The 9,853-nt window shown below is 40.1% G+C and overlaps 1 long non-coding RNA gene across 1 annotated transcript; it reads left to right on the top strand.

Moving 5' to 3' along the window:
* Nucleotides 1-2,441: 2,441 nt before the first annotated feature.
* On the top strand, nucleotides 2,442-2,845 carry LOC120522221. Its single transcript, XR_005632313.1, has 2 exons — nucleotides 2,442-2,488; nucleotides 2,544-2,845. It is a non-coding gene; the product is annotated as an uncharacterized LOC120522221 (long non-coding RNA).
* The last annotated feature ends 7,008 nt before the right edge of the window (nucleotides 2,846-9,853 follow it).

The raw sequence follows: 9,853 nt of genomic DNA, 5'->3' as shown, positions 1-9,853 counted from the left end.
GATTCACATAACTGTTTTACCGTTTATTTATTTCAGTTTTTACTGTATAATATACGTACATAATGCTTAAACGAATTGCTTCTATAATTGGAATCACATTTATTATAATAATAACAAATGTAAGACAAGTAAGGATTAAAACAGAACGGTGTGATAACAATAAAGGATCTGAATCGAACAAGATGTAGTGGTACTTAAAAGTTTTCTTATTTTCCTTACGAGGGTATCTGACGCAAACCATTTCGCATTCACACCCAATCGAGCCAGCTGAACCCAACTGCACTCCGATTGCTCACGAACTGACCGTACACGCGCGCACGCGCGCATGAGGCGTGTGCAATGCGCCTACGCACCTGCCGCAGCAGGAAGAGTTTAAAAGGCCGTCGCGCAGTAACCTTAGTGATTGACTTGTCTTTCTTTTTGTTTTCTTTTGATGCACTTGTAGTCTATGGTGATTAGGATGGGATGGTTTTGTTTCTTTTGTTGTCTCTTTGGTGGTTTCCCGTTTTTGGGATTAACCGGTCCAGTTGATAATTTTCAGGCATTTGAACGGGAGTATGATTCTCCATCCCAGAGGGCTGTGGCTCAGTTTGTTCCAGGGTCTTCAAAATCAATGCTCTTTATGCCTGCTGAAGGTGTTCCTTTTTTTGCAACTCCTTTTCCAAAAAGCATTTTGGATCCTCGAGTACTAACTGGTCCTAGTGCAAAACTGCCACCAGCACTGAAGGCTTTGTTGAACCCTAAATCTCCAAGGCCTGTGATGACGCTACCCATATATGTCAAATCTGATGTGTCTTTGACTTGTAGCCTCTCAAACATGGTGGTGAGGGTTAAAAAATCTTTCTTTAGGTTTGGCTGCTCTGAGGCTGACCTTGTTCTTGGTAGTAACTGCAAAAGCAATGGCAAAGATGAAGCCACTGGAGACTTGCTCTTTAATTATCCTCTGAATGTTTGTGGTGGTAAAAGATCAGTAAGTGTGTATTTCAACATAGTTGGCTGAAATTGTATTGGATATTGGTTTATAGATGTGTACTGTTATGATCTACTGCATATCTAAATGGTAGTCTGCCTATGACTTTAGATGCATGAGGGCTGTCTGATGTATGAGAATGTTCTCCATTCCAAACCAGAAAAAGTGCTAGGAGTAATCCGTAGGAAGCAGCCTGTCAATATTGCTCTGAAATGCTGTTTTTTCAGGTAAGTAAATGGAATGTCCTATGTTGCATCAGCTGTGTGGGCCTCTGCTCTTAACTTAGAATTGTAACATTAACAATGTACTTGTGTAGGTACTACCATGTATACAAAGGTGCAGTGCACCCTACCTGGAGTGTCCCCTCTGGTGTGCGGTCCCTTCATCATCCTTCTGGCATGGTTTTGAAGATAATGGATGGTAATCTGACATATCCACACCTTGAACTTTGCTCTTGGCTAATAAGTGTGCCTTGTTTAATTTTAGTTTTGGACTAGTTAATATGGTGGACCTGTCTTTCCACAGCTACCTTTTCTAAGCCATCTGAAGCTAAATATCATTTGGGCCAAGAAATCCACTTTCAGGCAGTTAGTTACCCCAACAGTACCAGACAATGGCTCTTCCTTCACTCCTGCTATGCAACTCCAAATCCAAATCCCAATTCCAGACCACAATACACTGTAATTGACAACTATGGGTAAGTTAAATTAGTGTCAATTTGGTCTTCTAAGGATCTCTGGTGTAACTGATTTGAAACAAGGCATTAATTTGGTGGGGTTTAATTTGAGATGCCAGAAAAATCTCTTGAGGACCAAAAATGATACTGTTGGCAACATGTTGCATACTTGCAGGTGTATGGTGGATAGTAAACAGGAAAGCTGCTCCTCCAGATTTGAGAGGCCAAGGATGGCTAATGTCGTCTCCTTTACAGTATCTGCTTTCCAGTTTAATGACCACAAGCAGGTAAAGCCCTTGTCTACACTAATAGAACTATTAGGGCAACTACCAAGTTGAGCACATCACTGAGAATCTGAAATGGGCATAAAGCACTTCTCGACAATCCTGCTTACAGGTTTACTTTCACTGCAAGATGTTTACAAAGAAAAGCCAAGATGTGACCAACACTGCCAAGTTCTGCACTTACAACAAAAAACTGGCAAGGTAACTAGTGTGTGTTTAATGAGATGTGATGCCTAAATGGAATAAATATAACCGATTACCCCTGCAGGTGGCAAGAGCTTGGTGGTCATGACAGAGTATGTGAATGCTGTGACTCGGTCTGTGGCCCTTCAGAATATGAAGAAGGTAAGAAAACAGTATTTGAATGGCCTCCACCAGACTTTCCAACTGAATGGAACCTGTCCTACAAATGGATTAATCCTGCTTATCTTTTCAGTTACTGAAAGCCATGGCCCAGTCCCAGGGGAGGTGGTGGGCGGCCACGCAGCTCCCAGGGGAGGTGGTGGGCGACGGCTCCCAGGGGAGGTGGTGGGCGGCCACGACGAGCTCCCAGGGGAGGTGGTGGGCGGCCACGACGAGCTCCCAGGGGAGGTGGTGGGCTCCCAGGGGGGAGGTGGTGGGCGGCCACGACGAGCTCCCAGGGGAGGTGGTGGGCGGCCACGACGAGCTCCCAGGGGAGGTGGTGGGCGGCCACGACGAGCTCCCAGGGGAGGTGGTGGGCGGCCACGACGAGCTCCCTCCCTGGCATAGATGAATCAAAAGGATTTTGGCAGTATTACTGAGGTTCATCTTGGACATGATGCAGACCAAATGCTACTCTACTATGCCTCATGATGTTAATGTGTAATAGCTTTTAAATTATCTGAAAACCCTGCCTTAATGTACAGTCAATAAAAGGATTTGTTCCTGCCTCTGTTCTCATAGGACTCATTTGTGAAGTATCTGGAATACTGTGTGCATCTGACAAATGTAGCAATCTTGACGTGTTGGTAACATCTGGTGATGACTTGCCACTTGGTTTAACAGCTCCTTGACCCATGCCCTGAAGATGTTGGTCTTGGCCTCTTGATTGGCAAATCTGAACGTTTGGTAATTTAGCCAGGCAGAAAACGGCGTCAACTGTGAAATAGAGCCTGTCTCAACCCATGACAATAGTTTTTCTGAGTGTTGTCAGTTGAAGGTTGTAACGTGTAATCCTCTGGGTAAACACTTGGGTAAAGTCTTTGAGGAGAAAGGAGAGCATGAGGTTATATTGCAAAATTTGCATGCCACTTTTATCCAAGACACAAAATCCCAGGGCAAGTAACAGCTCTAACCCCATCAGATTTGCCCCTTTTTCATAACATAAAAGCAAACATTAGGCAGAACATCTCTTCCGTACTGAATAATGAGGTAAACTGAACCCACCAGGGAGATCTGAGAGTCCCCATAACCATTGGCAGTAGTGGTAAGTGGAGACAAGACCTCAGAAATGAAAAACTGCTGGTATGTGTTTATATGTAAGAGGTACATAGTAGCACCATTCTCAAACAAGAGGGGAATGTTCACACCATTTAACTTAAATTAACTGTGCATGACTTGAAAGTTGCTGCTCCTGAACTCACAATTTGCATAATGGTTACAGTCTGTCAGTGCACATTAACTGGAGAAGAAAAACATACCTTTAGCAAAGTAATCCAGTTTACCACAGCTGCGACAGGTCTGACCGTTTGTGATCGTGATCCACGGTTTCCATTTGGTTAAGTCAAGTCATCCGTTTCAAGCAAAAGCCTTTCACAAACTTTATCATTGCTAAAGCATTCAATTACTTGGTGGCTGATCATCTAATCTTGTAATGCCCTGACCTTGCACGAGCTATTTAGTCCCCTTAAGTTTGTGACATACTGATGCACATGCAGTCTCATGAAAAGCTGACAGCTGTCTGAAAGTAAACTCTGTAACAGAGCACTTTTTGCGGCAGAGAAGTGAGCATTCAAAAGTGTAACTGTAGCATCTTAAGTGTCAGCCGGTCCCAAATTTCCAAGCACTTTTACGTGCAGCCTAAACATCCTCAAGCCCCAAGGCAGTGAGATAGACCTCACAGCAAAGTCATTATAGTTTTGCCTTCTTATATAAGGTTTTTATTTCTATATGTTTTCTGTCTTTACTTGGAAATTCAGTTTAGTTTTATTTTTTTCCATCATATATTTTTAGTTTTAGTTTTTATTTCACAAAGACATTTCTAATTTATTTTTCTATCTTTTTGTTTTACTTTTAGTAATTATGGTATGGTTAAAGAGCTACTATGTAGTTTAGTTTTGTGTCACAGTTAGACAAAACTGTACACTTAACAGTTTAATAAGCTTAATAAACTATCTGCTTTTCTTTTTGTCTGATTAAAAGAAGCATAATCAAAACCAGAAACTGAATATGAACAGTTTTATACAATTTTTGAATTTTTTTAAATATTTTCTATGTCATTTGAGCTGAATAAATGTGCACTGACCGCTGGCACTTTTCATCTTTTTCCATTTCTTCCCCAGAATGGGCCAATTTATAATGAAATTTAGGTGAATTTCAAGGTTTGAGGGTTTTTTACTCTAAATGTCTACATCACCCAACATATCCCACTTTAAGTGATCTGAATAATCGAACACTATAATCAGTGTGCCTTCGGGATGAAGGTGGAAACTGAAGTCCTGGAGCAAACACATGAGATCTCCATATGTACGGGATTAAAGTCCTGACAACATTTGGTAGAATAGCAAGGCATAGCATTTCAACAAAAGTCATTTTAACTTTGCTTGACTTTTTTCCTAGTTTCTGTGCCAGCATCTTCTGTCCTCATGCGTGTCGGAAGTGCACATCTGCAGCAAACCAACAAATCGCAGGCAGCGGAGAGAACTGATGGTCCCAACTAAAATAAGATGATTATCTTTTTGATGGCAAAAATAACATGTTCACAAAGCTCAAAAATAAGCAAAATTTAGCACGGCATTTGAAAGATAAAGCAGCAAGCCTCTTTTCTGGCTATAAAAATATTTTGAGTAACTGCTATTAATACTTTTATTCCGTTTACAATAAATCGCCTGGTTTAAAATGTATTCAGAATCTTAAGGAAAACTAAATGGTGCCACATAATGCACCTATCAGGCGTATACCATTTATTTTCTTTTTTGTCACATTTATGAACATATGTCACGGTATTAGAATGACCGGAAGATTCTTGTTAATTTTTAAAGCATATTTTATTGATTAGGTAGTTTTGCACTGAGTGGTGTGTGTGTGTGTGAGTTGTCTTTGATTGAGCACTTGGTTCATTGATTTCACTTGTTTGTAATTGTTTTTAAATGATTGGGTATTTTTGACGTGTTTTGAAATTGTATCCAATTGGGTGGTAATTGGATTGAAGCGGGTAGTGATGGGCGGAGTGAAGCCTCACAAAGCATCAAAACGTTTGAAACAATTGTGTCGGTAATCATATCGAAGCTTCGAAGCATTTGACACTCACCTCTCTAGTGACACCTCCTTGCAATTTTCATTAACGTTACACAAACTCATGATCCACTTCAATGATGTCTGTTAAAACTCTTATTCCTTTTACTTTTTCGCAGCTACAGACTGGAAACAAAGGGAAGGGTTCATTTACGGCTGTCTGTCTAAAATATAACTAACGCCGACAGGCAGAATGCACTATACGATAGCAAGAGTTAAACAAAATAAGACGCCTCACTCTTGGATAACCAGTTCTTTCAATGAATATTCCCTTTTGCACTGTATCATTATTACCGCTCCTGTTATTAGTATTATAATTAACCCTCATCTTTTCTTGAGATCACATTTAATAGCCTTAAATGATTTCTTTGTTCTGACTTAATTAAACTGGAGTAGACGGAAAATAAAGGTTTATCCCCGTACTTTGCCATGATATAGGAGAGCACATTTGAGAAAGAAAAAGTGAAATCCTTAAATCACAGATGTTATTATTCGACAAATTATTGAGATATTTAATTTATTAATACTTTACAATATTTTGTGGAGCAAAAAAAAAACAAGTTGACTATGAAGAAAAGACGCCTCAGTGGCTCAACTGACTAAGTTGGTTGCTTTTCAAATTCTGAGTGTAGTGCAAGCCCGAGTTCAATCTGAATTAAAGACTCATCAAAATTAATAATTATTTGAAAAAAAATACAATCAGGAGTGAAATCTTTATAACAATTTGAACTAAATAGTTTTGAGAGATACTGTGGAAGAATCGCATAAGACATCTGTTCGGGAATCATCCCCACTTAGAATCGCCATCAAAATGATTTGCTCTGCTGCACCAAACATTCAAAGGTGTCAATCTGGAGCACATCAGAGTGACTGAGAGACACATCGCAGATCAGTCACCGGCACACTGACACACTGACACACAGGAGACACTCCAAGGTGAGCAGTGCATATCAAGAGATCATTGTATGTATCAAAGTCGGCATTAAAGATATTCTTGAGTGCTGAGGCAATAAAAAGCAGTGGGATAAACACATCTGGACTTGCTGTCAAAAAATCATTTGTCTTTACCAGCAGCATCCCTCCTCCGTGAGCACATTGTTCAAAGTTCGGATTGGCGCTCAGTTAAAAGTTGTCTTGGTCACAGCACAGTGCAATAATAAAACATTTCCTAAAGCACATATTATAGTTGTCCAGTCTGTATCATTCCTAAGCAATCTTCCAGTTACACAGGTGCAATTCCGGTCACTAACATATGTAGCCCTCACCCCCAAAGCTCAAAGTAAGAACACATTCCACCTGATTAATTTAATATTTAAACATTTAAACCACTAAACCCGCCATCAACAACTACAATAACAGTTGAAATCATCAATCATCCTCACCCTGATGCCCAGGCTCTTGTCATGAATATTCCAATCTTGTGTTTTTTCTCATTCCTATCAGTATACTATTATTATTGGACACGTATGTAGAGCAAATGTGTGTCTTATTTTATGTGTATGAAAGGAAGGACGGTAAAGCCTTGAATGAAACTGAGTGTTGATGCTTTGGGTAACAAGAAAGGTTAAGGAGCAGGGAGCGTTAAATGTGACAGTGACTGCGGGGGATTGTGTAACTGGAAGATGGTTTAAGAATACAGAAACGACAAAAGCTTAGTCTTTCAATAATTCTATTTACATCAATGATTTACTCTGTTGTACTGCAGTTCGGAAGATTACTTATTTTACCCCACACCGCAACCTTTGATAAGATGCATTCACAAGGAAAGGATGTTGCTGACAAAGTCAGGTGCTTTTTTGAAAGTTTGGCTCCAGATGTGCTTATCCAGCTGTTCATTCTTGTCAGTACTTGAGCGATCTTAATGTCTACATGAATTCGCAAAGTTTCTTTGCAACTTTTTTGTAAACGCAGAAATCCCGAGGCTTTCCTTAAACGACAGAAGACACGGTTGATGACGCTGATTCTGTTTTAAAGATAGTTGTGAATAGTTATGCAGCACATGCTTTTACTTACATTGCTTTTTGGAAATCAATAATACAAATCAGCAACAGATCTGGGAATCACAGAATAGTACAAACGTTTAATGAGGAGTGTCTTGTACATATACTGGTGTGATGACCACGTCGGCTTTAGTGAAGTGTTTCTTAGCCTCTCTGATATGATCGACATGAGTTAGAATAGATTCTGGATTGCTCTAATACGTGCTACCGTACGCAAAGTATGCTCATCAGTTTGTTACAGATTCTAGGTGGACATGATTCCACACCAAGGAAAAAGGTGCCCCATGTAAATCGTTCATAATGTCTCCAAAATATATTTGTTAACTTACAGACAAGGGCTACATAACTGTTTTTTTAACGAAGTCCTTATTTTAACTTTAAGCAAGAACCATACGCGGGCCCCAGTTAGGATTTGAACTTGCGCCAGCACACCTGTCCACTGCAGCAAGGACAACTGCTTTTATGCTTTAAGCCAAAGCTGTTCGGCAGACGAATGAGTGACCAAATCGGCTGCTGACTGCGAATATATAGATAGACGCAGCAGTCACTGTGTTGCCCAGTCGACGTGATACGTCAGCATGTCTGCCATATTGCGAGTGGCAAAAGTGCAATTTAAACTAATTGAGGTAGATGTGGAAACCGGGTTTTCTGATGAAAAAACTATAACGTTTAAAACATTATCGTTTACATATAACAGATTTTGGTGAATCTTTACAGTTCTTTATATCCATTTATACACTAATAATGGCAATTATTGAGATGAAAACTTGACCAATGTCAGTCAAAATAGTAAGACTGCAACTGACAGTCTGGTCTTTCTTTTAAAAGTGAAATGATACACTCAATGACAAAAATAAATGATTTTATTGTATACAAATTGGCTTAATCATTTGTGAAAACATTTCACTCATTCCTCTCTCAATCTCTCTCTCTCTCACACACACACACAATGTGGTTACTTAAATATATACAGGATAGGATCTAAAATCCGTGAAACAGAACTGTCTTACATAGCTTTTTCCGTGTGTTGCCACTCTGTAATTTGAAAGTATTCAGTCTGGCAATATGGTGCAACCTTAGTTTGTGGAAGACAGACACAACTAAAGACATGAGCATAAAATGAACGTTGTCAATTTCAAACTGTGTTTGAAATTGCAGATGTGATTGTGTGTATTGGGAAACTACGCAGTTTAAAACAAAAATAAGAAAAAAGGGGGAGGTTTTAAATTATCTTGTTAAGGGTTTGCTAGCTTAGCCTGGCATAGCTAAAGTTAAGATTATAAAATGGGATTTTCTAATGGCCAGATATAACCAAAACAATTGTTCAGCCTTACCTATGAAATGTAATCCCCAGGGATCTAGTTTGGAGCGTACAGCGGTCTGTACAATCCCAAGCAGCGCATGCATGAGGCATCTTATTCCACTACTTCACTCCACAGCAGTGCCACTCGCAATATGGCGGCGATGTTGACGTACGATGCTGATGGTCATGTGGAGTCTACCTATATATGTCTATGGCAGATATCAATGACATCATTATGCTAGCATGCCTCAAAATCACGTGATGGGTGCATTTGAAACACCAGTGCTTCGAAAGCTCCACACAGTGTCAAAACCTCAGTTACGAGCGGCCCATCACTAGAAGCGGGTGAAGTTAAAACAAAGAGAAAGAGGAATATTTTTTAGGTTCCGGTATTTGGTTTAACGAAGGACACGACACGAAAGGAAAGGGAAAAAAAAATTAGAAATTGGAGGAAAATAATAATAATAAAAAATGGTTCCAGGTCATCATAGAAAAGGTGGCTGTGGAAAACTGGTATGGTTTTCCTCGTGGAAGCAAGAAGCAGCCGGGCCAGAGGTTACGATTATTAAACGCGTTTGGGGGCAGAGTAATGGACAGTGGCAAAGCGTCACCTCGTTCGATCGAGTATTGGCGGGAGGCGTGGATTAATGCACAGGCTAGCCGAGGCTGCAGCCTAGGGGTCCCACGTGTGCAGAGGCCTGGGATAGGCCAAACTATTTTAAATTATTGTTTTAATTTACTAAAAGAAAACCGCCTCCCTGACGCCCATTGGCCAATATGAAACATTTTAAATTTAAACAGCTGACTGGGTAGACGTGACACGGTTAACGTTAATTTTGTTTTGAGTTCATACCACACCACTGTGTTATTCTGGGTAACTGGACAGCATATCTTCAAAATGCCCGAAAGAAAATATGATAGTGGAGCACAAAAACGAAAAGCACAAGCCCTAAATTGACTGGATATTTCAAGGCTGTCGAATCTTCATCCAGTTTGCAACATAATGCTGATCCACAGGATAGACACTTTGAAAGGCTTTTCAGACACTAGATGGTCGGCACACACACTAGCAATAAAAGCACTGCATCAGAACTACTCCAGAATTCAAGAGTCACTGCAAAAGTTAGGCAATGACCCGAGCCAAAA

The sequence above is a fragment of the Polypterus senegalus genome, unplaced genomic scaffold, assembly GCF_016835505.1.
Source record: "Polypterus senegalus isolate Bchr_013 unplaced genomic scaffold, ASM1683550v1 scaffold_4388, whole genome shotgun sequence".
In the NCBI taxonomy this organism is placed as follows: domain Eukaryota; kingdom Metazoa; phylum Chordata; class Cladistia; order Polypteriformes; family Polypteridae; genus Polypterus; species Polypterus senegalus.
The sequence above is the reverse complement of the archived record's forward strand: the minus strand, read 5'-3'. Positions and strand labels throughout refer to the sequence as shown.